Source organism: Gorilla gorilla, chromosome 6, assembly GCF_029281585.2.
Source record: "Gorilla gorilla gorilla isolate KB3781 chromosome 6, NHGRI_mGorGor1-v2.1_pri, whole genome shotgun sequence".
Taxonomy (NCBI): domain Eukaryota; kingdom Metazoa; phylum Chordata; class Mammalia; order Primates; family Hominidae; genus Gorilla; species Gorilla gorilla.
Genome location: NC_073230.2, coordinates 128,219,735 through 128,234,742, shown reverse-complemented (window position 1 = coordinate 128,234,742; position 15,008 = coordinate 128,219,735). Strand labels below are relative to the sequence as shown.

General features: G+C 37.8%; 1 protein-coding gene across 3 annotated transcripts in view; it reads right to left on the bottom strand.

Moving 5' to 3' along the window:
* Window positions 1-10,547: 10,547 nt before the first annotated feature.
* Window positions 10,548-15,008, bottom strand: part of LOC129534673 (putative uncharacterized protein encoded by LINC00575) — a 403,213-nt gene continuing 398,752 nt past the window's right edge. The window contains exons 6-7 of one of the 3 annotated variants that reach the window (XR_010134755.1): window positions 13,935-14,073; window positions 10,548-13,532 (exon numbers count right to left, since the gene is read on the bottom strand). The gene's annotated coding sequence lies outside the window, so the exon portion shown is untranslated. The remainder of the gene's footprint in view (window positions 13,533-13,934; window positions 14,074-15,008) is intronic. The other 2 variants (XR_010134756.1, XR_008681344.1) reach the window with 2 other exon arrangements.

Here is a 15,008-nt window from a genome sequence, read left to right as displayed (position 1 = left end):
ATCTGAAATTTCAAAGATTATTTTTATTTTACTACACTGTAGTGCTACCTTTCTTTGTCTCTTTCTTTCATAATAAATAGTACTATTAAAATTGTAGTTTTCCTTCAAGATGATAGATTTGAGGCTTTTAGCATGTCTCAGCTAATTGGAAATAGCGTGATAGTCCATAAAGATAAACTCTGTGAGCTTTAAGTCAAAAAGGAAAATGGGAATCCACTAGATTTTTGAAGGAAACCCCAGGTCATGGGGAGAAGAACATGGGTAAACAGCCTCCGTAAGTGTCTGGCCGAGTAAGTAAAGCCCAGGAGACAGGCAGAGACCCTCCGGCTGTGACTCACTTTTCCAGTGGGGATCCAAGCAACTCAGGCCAAGGGAGAGCATGTTGTTTCTTTCAAGCCCTGGAGCTAACTTGCAGAGAGGCTTGGAGACACTGTGAGGAAAAGGCAACTGGAAGAGCTGCAGACATTTTCCCAGATGCAGGATCAAGAGCAGCACACCATTTTTAATTCAGGCACATACACAATTACACATCTCTTGGTGACTCGGCAGCATGGCTGCTCAGTCATTTCAGTCTTGGGCCAGAGATTGGAGTGCCTAATCTGGAGCAGGGTAGGGCCTTACACAGCCAGACCTGTGGAAAGCGCATCGGGAAATGTAAGTGCTGAAATTGTGCTCTCCCCTGTCACAGGCCTGAGGCAGGAGAGCTGCTACAGTGGTAGTTTCTCCTGGGCAATGACACTTGTAACCAGCGTCAGGTAGGCAACCTGCAACCAGTCTGTGTGTGCCACTGCAGGGCACCCCAGCCTGCTCTCCTGAGACAGTGATGCAGCAGGGCCCTCTCTAGTCCACCTGCAAGCAGAAATCCAGGCACTTGGAGTAACTTCTTGCCTGGGTCAGCAGTCTGACATGTCCTACTCCTCGTGGAAACAGACTGTGGGACAGTCAGGACCTCGCCCCTCCACACCCAGGCATTCAGAGCAAATGTTTGCCTGGCTCAGCAGCCTGAGATGCCCCACCCTTCCTGGGCATAGATCGTTGTGTAGTGGGGCTCTCTCCACTCCACACCTAGGCAGATCTCCAGGCATTCACAGAACCTACTTGCCTGGTTCAGCAACCTGAGTCACCACATTTCTCCTGTACAGAGATCCTGGTGCAGAGAAGTTCTCTACACTCCACACCCAGGAAGGTTTTCAGATATTCAGAACACACGTTCACCTGGTTCAGCAAGATGAGCTAACCTACCCTTCATGTGCAGAGATCTTGGTGCAGGAAGGCCTTCTCTGCTTCATGCCCAGGCAGATCTCCAGGAATTCGGAGCACTAGTTCACTTGGACCAGCAGCCTGAGTGGCCTACCTCTCCTGTGCAAAGATCTTGGTGCAGAGGGCCACTTAACATTTGACGCTCAGGAAGATCTCCAGGCACCTGAAACAATCTCAAAGATTAGTACTTTAGGCTGCCCCATTCCTATGCAGAGACCCTGGGGCTGAGAAGGCTTCCCAGCTCTACTCTTAGACAATCCTCTGGGGGCTTGGTGGCTACTTTGGATTCTCCCTTAGTGTTGGTGATTTTGCCTGCCATCGGGGGACCTGTAGGCAGACCTGCCAGGTCTAGGCCCTCATCGTGGGCCTTGCCCTCCTAAGGATGAGAAGGGAACTCAGACCACTGTGCATTCCACGAAACAGCCCATTGCTTGAGGCAAAAGAGGGTTACTCACAGTAAACAAGAATAAAGTATATATACCCATCTACAGCGACAAAGCCGGCGCTTACCTATATGCGCCATCTGCTGGCTGGTGGGTCAAACTGCACAGCCCAATATAAAACCTACTGACGGAAGTGCACAGGGCTGCAGAAGCAAAGCCAAAATATTCTACTCAGCATTCTCTACAGTCACACCCCATAGGGAGGGATGGAAAGGGAAAGGGAAAAAATATATAGAGAGATATTAGTACAGGGGAAAAAGTAAAAAAAGATTCTACCAGTATGATAATAATTACATATTTAGGAAGGAACCAGTGCAATAATACTGGCACCATGAAAAATCCAAATGCAACGGCGTCCTCAAAGAATGGCATTAGTTATCCAGCAATGGTCCCTAACCAACATGGAAACTCATAAATAACAGAAAAGAATTCAAAGCATAGATTGCAAAAAAGCTCAATGAGATCCAAGAAAACTTTGAAAATCAACACAAAGAAACTTCTAAAGAAATCCAGAAAATGAAGAAAAAGATAAAAATCTTAAAATCACCAGACATTTTTAAATTAAGAAACTTAAAAAATTTCAAAACACACTTGAAAGCTTTAATAACAGATTGGATCAGGCAGAAGAAATAACTTCAGAGCTTGAACACCAGAGTTTCAAACTAACACAGATAAAAATAAACAAAAAATTGAACAGAATCTTAGAGGAATATAGGATTATGTAATGTGGCTAAATCTACAAATTACTGGCATACCTGTGAGAGAAGGGAAAAAATAAACAACCAAGAAAACTGGATATTTGAGGAAAGAATTCAAAATAATTGATGGGATAATTCATGAAAATTTCCCTAATCTTGCTAGAGAGATAGACATCCAGATAGAAAAAAATCCACAGAACACTTGCAAGAAACTATACAAAGTAAACATCACCAAGGCATATAGTCACCAAGGTCAACATTCAAGAAAAATTTTTCAATGCAGCTAGAGAAAAAGACCAAATCACATATGGCAGGCTAATAGCAGGCTTCACAGCAGAAACGTTAGAAGCCAGAAAAGACTAGGGACCATTTATTAGCATTCTAAAGAAAAGAAATTGCAATCAAAAATTTAACATCCCACAAAACTAAGCTTCATCAGCAAAGGAGAAATAAAATCTTTTCCAGATAAGCAAGCACCAAGGCAATCCATTACCACAAGATCAATCTTATAAGAGATCCTTATGGGAGTTTTAAACATAGAAGCAAATGAACAATACCTGCTACCACCAAAAACACACTTAAATGCATAGTCCACCACGGTACCTATATAGTAACCACAAAATAGAAACTACAAAGCAACCAGCTAACAACTTCACAATAGGATCAAAACTTCACATATTAATGTTAACTTTGAAGGTAAATGGTCTAAACTCCCCATTTGAAACGTATAGACTGGCAAGTTGGATTAAAATAACAAGACTCGTTCTGTGCTGTCTTCAAGAGAACCAACTCATATGTAATGACAATCCTAGGCTCAAAGTAAAGAGTTATAGAAAAATGCAGATGTCTGTCTTCTTATAGTAGATAAAACATACTTTAAGATAACAACAGTAAAAGATGACAAAAAAAGTGCATTACATAAAGATAAAGGGCTCAAATTCAACAAGAGGAATTAACTATCAAAAATATACATACACTCAACATGAGAGTACCTAGATTCATAAAACATGTACTTCTAGACCCAAGAAAAGAATTAGCAAGTCACACAGTAATAGCACAGGATTTCAGCACTGACAGCATTAGATAGATCTAGCAATAAATTAACAAATAATTTCTGGACATAAATTAGACACTTGACCAACTGGACCTAATAGACATCTGCAGAACACTCTATCCACCAACCAACCACAGAATATACATTCTTCTCATCTGCACACAGAAAATACTCCAAAACTGACCACATACTTATAAAGCAAGTCTCAATAAATTCAAAAAAATCAAAATCATACCAACCATACTCTTGGACTAAGGTGAAATAAAATTAGAAATTAATATCAAGAAGATCTCTCAAAACCACACAGTTACATGGAAATTAAACAAGTTGGTCCTGAATGACTTTTGGGTAAACCGCAAAATTAAGGCAAGAATCAAAAACTTATCTGAAATGAATAACAAAGACACAACATACCAAAATCCCTGGGATACAGCAAAAGCAGAGTTGAGAAGAAAGTTTAAAGCACTAAATGGATACCTCAACAAATTAGAAAAATATCCTATTAACAATCAATTATCACACCTGGAGGGGCTAGAAAAGAAAGAACAAAAGAACCCCAAAGCAAACAGAAGAAAATAAATTGCTAAAATTACAGCAGAAACGAACTAAATTGAGACCAAAAATCCATACAAAGAATCAAGGTTACCAAAAGTTGGGTCTTTGAAAAAATAAACAAGATTAATTGATCACCTACTGGAATAATAAAGAAAAAAAGGAAAAAAAGACCCAAATAAGCAGAAATAACAAAGATGACATTATAACTGATCGCACAGAAATACAAAAGGTGCTCAGAGACAATTAGGTACACCAACTAGAAAATCTAGAGGAAATGGACATACTCCTGTTATATGGCCTGGGTCTGTTTAACCATCCAAATCTCATCTCAAATTGTAATCCCCATGTGTTGAGAAAGGGACTTGGTGGGAGGTGATTGCATAACGGGAGCAGTTTCTGCCATGCTGTTCTCATGATAGTGAGTGAGTTCTCATGAGAGCTGATGGTTTTAAAATGTGACAATTCACCCCTCACACTCTCTCTCTCTCCTGCCACCTTGTGAAGAAGTTGATTGCTTCTCCTTTGCTTTCCAGCATGATTGTTAAGTTTCCAGAGTTCTCCCCAACCATATGGAAGTGTGAGTCAATTAAACCTCCTTTATTTATAAATTATCCAGTCTCTGATATTTATTTATAGCAGCATGAGAATAGGCTAATACAGACAATTGGTACCAGAAGTGGAGGTATTGCTATAAAGAGACCTGAAAACGTAGAAGCCACTTCGGAAGTAGCTAACTGGCAAAGGTTGAACCGTTTGGAGGGATTAGAAAAAGACAGGAAGAGGGGGGAAAGTCTGGAACTTCCTACAGTCTTGTTGAATGGTTTTGCCCAAAATGCTGATAGTGATATGGACAATGAAGTCCAGGCTGAAATGGTCTCAGATGGATATTGAGAAATTATTGGGAACTGCAGCAAAGGTCACTCTTGCTATGCCTTAGCAAACAGACTGGCAGCATTTTGCCCCTGCCCTAGAGATCTGTGGAACTTTGAACCTGAGAGAGATTATTTGGGTATCTGGCAAAGGAAATATCTAAGCAGCAAAGCATTCAAGAGGTGACCTGGCTTTTTCTGAAAACATGCATTTATGTGCATTCACCAAGAGACGGTTTGAATTTGGAGCTTATGTTTAAAAGAGAAGCAGATATAAAGGTTTGGAAAATTTACAGCCTGACCATGTGGTAGAAGAAAAATTATTCTGGAGGAAGAAATTCAAGCTGGCTGCAGAAATTTGCATAAGTATTGAGAAGCCAAATGTTAATTGCTGAGACAATGGGAAAAATGTATTCAGGGCATCTCCAGAGATCTTTACAGCAGCCCCTCTCATCACAGGCCTGGAAGCCTAGGAGGGAAAAATGGTTTCATGGGCCAAACCCAGGACTCTACTGCTCTTTGCAGCCTCAGGACATGGCACCCTATGTCCCAGCCACTCTATCTCCAGCCATGGTTAAAAGGTGACAAGGTACATCTTGGGCCTTTGCTTCAGATGGTGCAAGCCCCAAGCCTTTGTGGCTTCCCCATCGTGTTGGGCCTGAGGGTATGCAGAAGACAAGTGTTGAGGTTTGGGGACCTCTGCCTAGATTTCAGAGGATGTATGAAAATGCCTGGATGTCTAGGCAGAAGTCTGATGCAGGAATGGAGTCCTTATGGAGAACTTCTACTAGGGCAATGCAGACGGGAAATGTGGGGTTGGAGCTACAACACAGAGTCCCCACTGAGGCACTTTCTAGGGGAGCTGTGAGAAGATGGCCACCATCCTCCAGACCCCAGAATGGTAGACCCACCAACAGCTTACACCATATGCCTGGAAAAGCAGCAGGCACTCAAAGTCAGCCTGTGAAAGCAGCTGTGGGGCCTGTACCCTGCAGAGCCAGAGAGAGAGGCAGAGCTGCCCAATGCCTTGGGAGTTTACCCCTTGCATCAGTGTGAACTGGAAGTGACACACAGAGGCAAAGGAGATTATTTTGGAGATTTTATATTTAATGACTGCCTTGCCAGGTTTCAACTTGCATGGGTCCTGTGGTGCCTATATTCTGGCCAATTTCTGCCACTTAAAATAGGAACATTTACTCAATGCCTGTACCCCCATTGTGTTTTGGAGGTAACTAACTTGTTTTCTATTTTAGAAGTTCATAGGCAGAATGGGATTGCCTTGTCTCAGATGACATTTTGGACTTGAATTTGTGAGTTATTGCTGGAATGAGTTAAGAGTTTGGGGGACTGTTGGGGAGGCATGATTTGTTTTGAAATGTGAAAAGTATATGAATGTTGGGAGGGTTTGGGGCAGGATGATATGGTTTGGCTCTGTGTCCCAACCCAAATCTCATCTTAAATTGTAATCTCCACAGGTCAAGAGGGACCTGGTAGGAGGTCATTGGATCATGGGGGGTGGTTACCCTCATTCTGTTCTCATGATAGTGAGTGAGTTCTCACAAGAGCTGATGATTTTAAAGTGTGGCATTTCCCCTCTTGCATTCTCTCTCTCTCCTCCTGCCTTGTAAAGAAGGTGCTTGCTTCTCCTTTGCCTTCTGCCATAACTGTAAGTTCCCTGAGGCCTCCCTAGGAATTGTGAGTCGATTAAACCTCTTTTATTTATAAATTACTTATTCATGGATAGTTCTTTATAGAGGTGTGAGAACAAAGTAATACATACTGGAAACACACAATCTCCTAATTGATTCAGGGAGAAATTGAAACCCTAACAGACCAATATCAAGAGCTGAAATTGAATTAGTAATAAAAACCTAGAAACCAATAAAAGCCTTGGACCAGATGGATTCATAGCCAAATTACAAATAAGATCTGGTGCCAATTCAATGAAACTATTCAAAAAACTGAGAAAAGATTCCTTTCTAACTCTTTTCTGAAACCAGCATCACACCCTAATACCAAAATCTGACAAGGAAACAATAAAAGATAAAACTACAGACCAACATCATTGATGAACATAGACACAACAATTCTCAACAAAATACTAGCAAACAAAATCCAGCAGCACAACAAAAAGTTAATTTATCATTAACAATTAGTCTTCATTCTGGGGATGCAAGTTGGATTCAACAAATGCAAATCAACACATATAAATCACAACATAAACAGAATTAAAAATAAAAACCATATGATCATTTAAATAGATTTGGAAAAAGTTCTCAATAATATTCATCATGGCTTCATCATAAAGTTCCTCAATAATCAAGGCACCAAACAAAAATACCTCAAAATACTAAGAGCCATCTGTAACAAACTCAGCCATCCAACATCATACTGGACCAGCAAAAAGTGGAACTGTTCCTTTTGAGAACTGGAACAAGACAAAGATGCTCACCCTCACCATTCCTATTCAATATAATACTGAAAGTGTTAGCCAGAATGATCAGTCAAGAGAAAAAAATAAAAGGCATCTAAATAGGAAGGAAATGTCAAAAATCTCTCTGTTCTGATGTTAAGATTCTATGCAAAGAAAGCCCTAAAGGCTCTGTCAAAAGGCACCAGTAACTGATAAATAATTTCAGTTAGTGTCAGGATACTATATAAAAAAATCAGTAGCATTTATTCATACCAATCTGAAAGCCAAAGCAAGGATGCAGTCCCATTTACAATGGCCAAAAACAAAATAAAATACACAGGAATAGTACCAAGACAGTGAAAGAGCTCTACAAGGAAAACTCTAAAACACTACTAAAAGAAATCATAGATGACCGAAGCAAATAGAAAAACTTTTCATGCTCATAGATTGGAACAATCAATACCTTTAAAATAGCCATCTGCCCAAAGCAATCTGCAGATTCAACAATATTCCCTTCATCTACCAATGCCATTTTTCACAGAATTAGAAAAAAAAGACTCTAAAAATCATGTGGAATCATAAAAGAATCTGAATACCTGAAGCAATCCTAAGCAAATAACAAAGCTGAAGACACTACCTTACCTGACTTCAAACTATACTATATGGCTACAGTAACTAAAACAGCATGGTTTTGGTACAAGACAGACACATAGAGCAATGGAACACAATAGAAAACCTAGAAATAAAACTGCACACCTGCAGCCAATTAATCTTCAAAAAAGTTGCCAAAAATAACCAATGAGGAATGAAATTCTTATTTGAATGGTGCTGGAATAGCTAGCTAGACATATACAGAAGAAATAAACATACAAATGACCAACATACATATAAAAAATCCTCAGAACTCATCATCAGATAAATACCAATCAAAACCACAGCAAGATACCATCTCATATAAGTCAAAATAGTTACTAAAAAGTCAAATAAACAACAGAGGCTGGTGAAGCTGCAGAGAAAAGAGAACATTTACATACCATTGATAGGAATGTAAATTAGTTCAACCACTGTGGAAAGCAGTTTGAAGATTTCTCAAAAAAAAAATAAATAAATAAAAACAGAACCACCATTTGACCAAGCAATCCCATTACTGAGTATATATGCAAAACAAATTGTTCTACCAAAGAGACAAATCTATTCACATATTTAACAGACACTATTTACAATATCAAAGACATGGAATCAACCTAGGTGCACATCATAGGTGGATTAAAAAAAAAGAAAATGTAGTATGTGTATACCACACTGTATACACTGCAGACACAAAAATAATTGTGTCCCTTGCAGCATCATGAATGTAGCTAGACACCATTATCCTAATTAATGCAGAAAGAGAAAACCAAATACTGCATGTTCTCACTTATATATGGGAGCTAAACATTGAGTACACATGGATATAAAAATAGATACAATAGAAACTGGGGACTACTAGAGGGGGGTGGGAGGAAGAGGGCAAAAGTTGAAAATGAAACTATTGGGAACTATAGTCAGTTCCTGGATGATGTGGTCATTCATACTCCAAATCTCAGCATCAGGCAAAATATCCATGTAACAAACCTGCACATGTACCTCCTGAATCTAAAATAAAAGTTGGAAAAAATAAGATAAATAAACAATTAAAATTTTACATTTCTCTGTGCAAGTCTTTGATCAATGTGAATGGTAAAACGTTTAGATGCCCCTTTGTATCCACATACGCTTTTGCTTTCTTCATGCCAGACAATGGGACAAATCATATGTGGTAGAATGATGACTGATAAATTAATTTTGATTTGTTCCCATTGCTCTGGGTGTATGGAAGGATGAAGAGATGAACTTCTATCTTCTTTCCTCAGAGATGTGTTAATGTCTTTAATCCAAGGAAGACACTTTCTACCCTAAGATATTAATGTCTTTTTTAAAGACAAACTTTGGCAGAATTTGCACAAGCAGGAGAATGGGTGTCTAAAAAGTGTCCAACAGGAACTAGGAAGAGAATTAAGACTTTATGGGTCATACCTTTTCTTGAGTCCCCAGGAATGACTGTGGTGCTGTCTCCTGGAAACAGCACTCAGGTTGTCCCAGCCTTCAGCTCTAAAATAATCACTGAATTTAAGCTAGAGTCAAAGAGAGGAGAGAAGCTATCTCAAGGTACGCTGGATCAATGAACACATCATTCCAGACTTGGTGTCGTGGACTGAAGAAGAGTCTTTCTTCTAGAGTCTTAAGTAGGATTATAAAAAAAATAGGAATCTTCCTCATTTCAACCATTGTTCATGACTGATAATGAATTTTATTCCATCCTTAAGAATAGTTGCATGGGAGAGCTTGAATTCGGTTTCAAAAATAAGTAGATATGGTATTTTTTTGCACCCCAGTATATTTATTGCACATATACTTACTGCACAATTAAACTTTAATTCTTCTGTCAGACCCACTCAGGTGGCGTTGTTCAGTATTGCCGTGGAGAAAAAGTAGAAGTCAGTAGAATGAAATGTGGTTTGTTTATATCGCCTTTCCCTTCACCCTTTGCAAGAAGTGAGATAGATGCTTCTGTTTAAGTGGTGACCAGCAACCAAGTGGGCCATAGTTCACAACAGATCAGAACATAAATGAGGAAACAAGAGGCTGAGGTACAACTTCTGAGCAGATCACTTAGAAGTTATTTAAAAGAGAATATTTGTTTTCCATTTTTAATGTAGAAGAGAGGATGTTGACTTAAGAAAGTATGTGTGAGGGAGTTGGTGGCATTATTTTGAGAGATATATAGATGAGTCTTATTACTATTGAAAGACTTTTAATCAGTATGCCTAAATTCCTGGCCATGAAGCATAGTGGTTTACCCTACATATTTAGATTTAGAGTGTCTTAAAAACAACAACTACAAAACTTTCTGAGTTTCATTGCACAACAGAATTATGTGGTGATATTGGCTACTCAGAAACAGGTATTGCTTTGAGGACCAGGTTCAAAGTTTCTAATACATGTTTTTTTCCTATTTGAGCACTTGGAAAATGTATAGTTGTCCATTAAAACATTAAGGACAGATATTTGAATATAAGGTGTTTTCTATTAGCCCACCTATTACTTAATTAGAGAAATGTAACATTTGGCCAATTAAGAGAAAAATAATAAAATAAAATGTTTAATTTCATTAGATGTAACTTAATTACAGAATTTAGAAATCATTTTTATATTTCTACAAATGTACTGGGTTATTTCATAATAACAAAAATGCATTCACTCACATCAATTAGAGCTAGCAAAGTCTATTCCAATTATTTAGTATAATTCTCTCATTTTTACAGTCACAGACATTGAAATATAATAATTAGTGAGGTATTTTCAATCAACAATATAAGATATTTTCATTATGGTAAATTCTTCATATGTCATCTATTTTAATAAAAAAGCATATTGAACATTTTTGGAAAGAGTTTGGATACTATTACAAATTAGTTTTATAAGTTAGAAAGATGTTTACTCAGAAGTACGAGAGGATCTAATACTTTTTACTGTATTTAAAAGTTAAGTTTTTAAGGAAACAGATTTTTGAACCACAAACACTTCTGAGATTTTTTTCTGAGATCTTTTCTGAGCAAAATATTTCTGAGTTAAAATAGAGTTTTCCTTTTACTGACAGGAAGAAAAGTGGAGGAAAGGTAAAGGAGGCTGGATAAGAAGTTTCAGAGCCTCCACTTGCATTCTACAAAACATAGATGCATAGATAAGGACATAGATAGATTCATAGAGTACAATACTGTTTATCAATTTCTTATAACAGTTTTTAGCTTGAATTTTTGGCCTTTAACTCCTGTTTTATTGTTTTCTATAATGAATATTCTTCTCCATATCTTTTTGTGAAATTTAACATCTAACAGTTTTCACAGTTTTCACACAGGCTTACAATCAAGGCAAAAATTCTCAGTTCTTTATCCTTTTTATTTTCATAAACACCTGCATTGTTTCATTTTTTAAAATTTTGTTATAATTTTGATCATATGGTGTTAATAAGAAAAGTTGCTAGCTATTCCCAAAGCAAGCCATTTACTTTCTTGCTTGTGTGTTTAGTTGTGCTCTGCCCTTTTCCTATAATTTCCTTCCATGTTTCTATGTAATACAGTTATCTCCTTCACCATAATTTTCCCAATACTTTCACATGTAAATACCCATTCTTTTATTGGATATTCCTGGTTTCCTTGCACTCAGCCTAAACATAACATTAAGTTACCCTACTGTGTAATGAAGTGATTCATAGCACAGTATGTGGCACAAAGACATAAAAACATACTAATAATTATTCTAACATTTGTTGCTATTTCAAATGCAGAAACTGTTTGCTGCTCTACTGTAGATTTTTTAAATTGTGTTGTCTTTTCTATGTTGATAATTTTGTTTGGAAGCTAAAAGAACAAACTAAACGTATTAAGTACATGAAATAAATATGTATTTAAAAGTAACAGAAATTAAGAAAATGGGAAATAGAAAATAATCAAAATAGTCGCTTTAACAAAAATAAGCATCAAGAGTAATCAAGGAAAATGAATAATAACATGAACGGTATAAGTAATAATACTTCTGTCAGCACTAGTTGATCATGGCCATCAGAAAAAGTAATTCTGGTAACACATAATTTGAGAAGGGAGATTATATTAGTTACTCCCATGTTTCTCTGAACATTCTCTTGCTCTTCTTCAACTCACTTCTAACCAGAAAGAGAAAAGTGCCACAGTCACAGCCTGAGAAATGATCATGGGCTGAGACTCATTATTGATTCGGGTAAGAATCACTACATTGCCGGGCGCGGTGGTTCACTCCTGTAATACCAGCACTTTGGGAGGGTGAGGTGGGCGGATCACAAGGTCAAGAGATCGAGACCATCCTGGCCAATATGGTGAAACCCCATCTCTACTAAAAATACAAAAATTAGCTGGGCGTGGTGACACGCACCTGTAGTCTCAGCTACTCCGGAGGTTGAGGCAGGAGAATCACTTGAACCTGGGAGGCGGAGGTTGCAGTGAGCCAAGATCGGGCCACTGCGCCACTGCACTCCAGCCTGGCGATAGAGCAAGATTCCGTCTCAAAAAAAAAAAAAAAAAAAAAAGAATCACTACGTTAGGTAAACCACATCATCTCAGGGGCTGTTTCCTAGAAAACCAGACTTTATTCCACCAAAGCACTTAATGAAACATTGTGTCGTCTTTGAACACCTGCTGAGCCTACAGAATGTCAACACCTCAAGATGGTGCTATATTCAAGAAGTGTCTTTGTAATTACACTCCCATTTTCTTCTCAGTTGCCCAAGTACAATCCTGAAATTAGCAAATGTGGAGAATAAAGTTGAATTTCCATAAACAAATTTATGTTTTCTAATTAGAAAGTTCTCTCTTTTACTATTGCTGTAAATGATCCTAAAGCACTCCAGAACAATGAACACGATTTTGTAAGTTTGGCTTATGCTAAAAAACTTGGTAATTATATACCGAGAATATTCTGTGGGCCACTGTGACCAGAGGACCTTTCACAATATGACCAGTGAGATCATAGACCCTTTGGTGTCCAACCCGTGCAGACATAACAAGGAAATCTTCAGAGAAAGGAAAATAATCAAATTATACTTTTTGCATCAAGTGCTCAACTTGTTCAATCTTGTGGATGTACACATGAAAATAAAACAAAGTAGTGACAGTGTTTGCAAAAATTATACTAGTCTCTTTGCAGAGACACTGATTTCTATGTACTTTATTTGTTCTTGCCCAATTACTGAATCTGGTAAGTAGAAATGACTTTCAACAAGCTTCAGCAGTGAAGAATGACCAGCCACTTTTTAAACTACACTGATACAAATATACAGATAGATAATGGATTTTCAAAGCCAAATTGTGTAGAAAAGGAACGGGAGCTGGCAGTGCTCTGGGAAATGAGATATGCTCAGAGCTTTTTAAGTGACTTTTATCATGAAAAAATTCTTCAGGAAAAGCTATTTAATTCTCTCACATAATATATTCTTCAGATTTGGAGAACTATGACTATCTTAATACTTCACATGACATATTTCTAAGGCTTAAAGAAACAAAATGATATGAAATATTTATTGATAACCCACAAGGCAAGATATACTGAGGTGGTATTAAGTTCTTCTGAAGTCCAGAAACACATATTGGCATCATAATTGTGACTCTTAACTGCATGCTAAAGTAGACTCTGAAAGAAAAAGTAAATTCAGATTAATGACTAATAACGGAGAAGATCGTTCTCTGTTAAACACAGGTAAACTCTTTTGTTTATGGGTTTATAAAAGAGTCATATGTAAATAATCAAGGAAGATTAGTCATACTAACAATTTTATCTCACATATTTTTTCTTCTCTGATTTTCTCATATTAAAAAGGGGATGGGTCTCCAGTGAGGCCCCACCTTTAGTCCCGGGAAGGCCTGAAAGCTAGGGACCAGGCTGCCAGTAACACAGACTGGAATAGGGACTGTGGTGCCTTTTACAGGCTCGCCCATGGAAAACTGGCAGGGCTTCCTGCCTCTCCAGGGCCTCCACTCTGCTGAGAGCTGAACACTTGAAGGGATGACTTGCCTATAGAGAGGAGCTACCCACCTGCAGGTCTCCTCTGAGCTTTTCTAACACTCAGCAAAGCTCCTCTTCATCTTGCTTTCCCTCCACTTGTCTGCGTACCTCATTCTTCCTGAGTGGAGGACAAGAACTCGGGAAAACGCACTGTCGGCCACAGAGGTTTCTGGCCAGAAAAGCAACACCCAAAGATCCCATAACAATACTAACATTTTTATCTCAAGTATTTTTTCTTACTTCTTTGATTTTCTCATATTAAAAAGGCATTTGCTAATTGTGGACATGAAGAATGAGAAAAGGAATGAGGATTATCTTAGTGTTAACACAAATCCTATTCTGTTAGTTGAGTAAAATGGATTTGACAACAGAATATTTTAAACGAAATACACGAGGTTGTCCAACAAATCCCCATTTTCTATGTGTTTTATGGGGAATTATAATTATTGGCTGTAAAAACCATCTGCTTTTCTTGCCAACAACTTCACTTTTAATCATTGTTTTAAGAGAATGAATAATATAGAGACATAAAAGCAAATAAAGGGAAGAGCCTTATTTGTATTTACAATCTCAGAACCAACAACGCCTTACATTTACACTTTGTGTTTCCGAGAACATGAAATCTTAAAACAAAAGTCAATCCCAAATAGGTTGCTCACTAATTTTAATAACTTTATATGTGCTTTCTTCAAATCCAAAATAATTTTAAAACACCTAATATTTTATTTATGATACACTACAGTTAAAATTACAAAGTAATAATATCAACTACTTCATAAATCTGTTTTTAATCCATTTTGCTGGCTTTATAGGCAGAACCTAGTAAAGTTAAGGAAGATAAATACTAAGTACTGCAGGTGTTTAATCAACACAGTCCCTTTTGTATTCTATGATTTGGCTCTTCTTTTCATGATATATCATCATAAAATATGGATTTTGTTCAAAACTTTCCATTAAGAATCCAAGATCATTACTGAAGGTGAGGATAGAAACGAAGAGTTTTTCTCCGGACAATCCTCAGCTCTGGTATACTCTTGCCTTTCCACCTCATCAGCTCTACCAAGTCTGAATTTCCTGACCTTTAAGGCACTCTGCCAACTCCAT